This window comes from Quercus lobata, chromosome 4, assembly GCF_001633185.2.
Source record: "Quercus lobata isolate SW786 chromosome 4, ValleyOak3.0 Primary Assembly, whole genome shotgun sequence".
NCBI classification, from domain to species: Eukaryota; Viridiplantae; Streptophyta; class Magnoliopsida; order Fagales; family Fagaceae; genus Quercus; species Quercus lobata.
In genome coordinates, this window is record NC_044907.1 from 66,874,674 (window position 1) to 66,878,403 (window position 3,730).

Sequence of the window (3,730 nt, forward strand, 5' to 3'; positions counted from 1 at the left end):
TAAAGACCCATAAACACTGGGCCAAGAAACATTGTTCCCAAAATAGATGAAAAAAAAAAAACTACTATCAAGAAGCCCAAAACATAACGGGCACACAACAGATAAAATTTTTCACAAGTGTCAGGTCCGAGCATCAGTGGGAGCATCACCAGAAGGATCGTCATTGGCAGGAGTGTCACCAGATGGGGCGATATCACCAGGAGTCTTCTCGAGGGCATCACCTTCAAGGGCCGAAGACTGGGCAGCCTCGTCCATCGCCATCTCTTGATCCACCACTTCAAGGTCTAGGTTCGGCAGGTCAACTCCAATAGAATGCTTGATGAGGTACCTCCGTAGAAGCTCGAAGCCCTTGAAATACCAACTGAAGAGTACTGTGGCGTACTCCTCAGTTTGCTAGAAGGCTTCAACGGACATAGCAACAATGGTTTTGAACTTTTCTTTGGTCGCCTGAAGCTGGTCGTCCTTCTCCAAGTTTAGCTGACGCTCAACTCTAAGATCGACATTCAAGGCCTTGACGTTTTCCTTCAAAGTGGCAGCTTCGTCCATTGAATCAATAAGCTTCTTCTTCAACGTGGAGTTCTCCTTCTCCGAAACCTCCATCCTAGATGCCAAAAACGCCACCTTAGCCTCTTGAGTAAGACACTCTGAAGCAAGGTGAAGACTCTCCCCCAACACCTAATGAAGGAAACTAAGTCTGTCTGTAAAAAAAGAAAAATAGAAGGGGAACAAAGAAAATGTAGAAGTATTTTACCTAGACGATCTTGTGCACATGTTGATTCGCAACTGCGTTAACTGGCACCCCGAAAAAGACCTTGAGGTCCTCAGCATTCACAACACCGTGTGCCTGCTCCACGGCCATACCCTCGTCATCCCAGACGAATGAACCAACTCTTTCCTTTTCCCTCTCCTTACCCGACACTCGTTGCCTTTTGGAGGAAGGGGTAGGGATCTCCTCAACCGAGGTAGCTGGGGAAGCCGCCCTTATGTTCACAACTCCGAAGACGATGGGAGTGGCGTCTGTAGCTGGGAGAACAGACGGACCCTTCCCCATGATGCGAACCACCTTCTTCCCAATATTCGCCAAAGGCTCGTCCTTCTTGGACCTCATCTTGGCGTACATGTCCTTATTAAACTTGGTCGTCATCTCTACAAAAAAAAAACAAAAAAAACTTAGAGATCCAAGTACACACGAGAAAATCAATACTGACGAAGTCAATACTTACTCTTTTTTTCCTCAATATTGATGTTGCGCAAGACGTAGGGAGATGGATCCGGGCCTAAGCAATAGAATGCAAGCGTCCGTGGGTCTACAAGGTCCTCCCAACTTTCGATCGAATTGGCATATTCTATCGCCTTTTCAACACGACCCTGGTATTTGCTTTTTAACTTGGGACGTCTTTTAACTGCCAAAGAAATGACCAAAGGGGTTAGAGACGACCACATAAGCAAAATGAAGATTAACAGACGAGGAGAAACATGGACGCACCTAAGTTTGGGGTTCCCCACCGACGGAGCAACCTTGGGATATCACCCCAAGCCTCGCTAGAAGAGGTCTCAAAATCGTCCCCGGACACGAAAAAGAAATGAGACTTCCAATACCTGAATGACGAGGCTAAACCCTTGACGATCCTAGTCCTCCTCGCCCAAGGGACTAGCTCATTGACTCTTTTAGATGGTAAAGGTAGACGAACTCACTCACCTTGATCATATCCTCGTTAGCGGCCAGCCATATCTTTATACAGTTGATCACTATCCTCCATGAATTGGGCATAAGTTGCCCGGGAGCAATACCAAAGTAACCTAAAAGCTCCATCACCAACGGATGGACGGGTAGCCTAATCCCACAGGTGAAAGCAGCCTCGTAGAAGTATACCTCACCAGGGAAGAAGTGGCAGGCCCGATCCTCACTACTGGGCCGACGAACACGAACCCACTCAGGAAACTGAAATCTATCCTTGAACCTAGCCACAGTATCAGTGTTCAGCCCACACGCCTCCCCAAGGGCGTAAAAAGCCCTAACTGAAGAAGGGGCGGAGACAGCCGTATCACCCTCCACTAGGCCTTTGCTGGACGACAACCCAGTTTCAAGTTCACTAGATCTCACCTCCGACGTCCTCTTCGTTTCACCCTCAAACCAAGCAAGTGACTGCCTAATATTAGAGATAGCTCCCCTAAAACTACACTCAACCCACAACCTTCAAAAATAAAGTCCCCAACCAAAGGGAAAAAGTCACCGGAAACGCCCAAAGCCGCCCCTATGCGAGCAAAAAAGAAAGAGACTAAAGGGCAAGCTACCCTAACCTCAAAAGAACTGACCATGAAAAAGGGAATAAAATCCTAAAAACCCGAAAATCAAACACAACAACAACAAAAGCAAAGGGCAAAGGAAAAATCAGGAACTCATAAAAAGATTATGAAGGAAAGGGGAACAGAAGAGGAAGAAAAGAGAAGCGTACCTTGAAGAATAAACAATTGAAGCCAGAAAAATTCGAAGAAAAACGTCGCCGGAGCAGGGTCAAAACAGTTGCAGGAATAAACGGGAAAAATAAAACTCAGAGCAAATGATTAAAGTGAAGGAAAAGAAAGTTTTGAAACCAAGACCCAAGGAAACTGAAAAATAGCGGGAAACCCAAGGGTCATGCCATTAACGCCCTCAATCAGCACGCGCCACGTGGCCACATTGCGTGTTGCGCCGCCACTACACATTAAATTCGGAGCAAAACCCCAAGAGTCACAGACAGCTCAAGAAAACTTTTTATCTTCTATGGTCCTTATGACATGTCACAGACGACCACAGAACCTGGGGGGCAACTGATGGGAGTGACGAGATTACGTCCCCTAGACGAAGTCAACACTCATGACGAGGTCATCCTGAATGACGAAAAACCAGTCATCACTGACGATGACAGGAAAATCATTCAATATAACCAGCCAGTGACTTGGGCAGTTACAAAACCAGCCAAGCAGACCGTTGGGAGCCTATTAAAAGCTCCATTACTGGGCCGGAGGTGTTACTAAGAAAGGCATTAACATCACAACGGCTAGCAACCAAAACCACATATATAAAGCCCTCACATTGTCAACAGAAGGTACATATACACACTCTAAAAAAACACCTACTATTGTCTTGCTCATCCATTTCATTTCACAAAGTGATTTTCTGTTCTAACTTTGACATCGGAGGCGTTGTGGCAGGCACCACACCAGTGACCATCTTAGAGGATACATTCGCACTGACCGGAGGTTCCATCTGCCCATCTCGATTGACGAATTCACGCTTCATCAGTATCGATTCTCACCACCACATTGGAAATATTAAATTTTTTTTGGCTGATTCAATCTCAAAGTTCTCAATCCACATTAATTTCTCTCAATGGATCTCCTCCAAATCTACAAAGACCGAAATGATGATGAAATAGACAAACTAGAGGACCAATTCCAAGACCCTAATTCCATTGCATCATCCCCCGAGGCCTCCCCAACGTGCCTTCTTCCCACCAAGTTTGTAGCACCAAAGGTCGATGAAACCATGTTGGCCCTCATGGTGGCTCAAGCCTACCAAGCACAGTCGAGGCCAATAGACCCACTCCAGCATGTTGTTGCCTTTAACCCCACCTATGAATAGTTTTGGGCCCCTATTGTTGGCCCAGCCCACCCATACACCAAGGACAGCATTGCCCAGGGCATCCACAACCACAAGCTTGGCTTTGTTGACGATGCCTCCATTGAA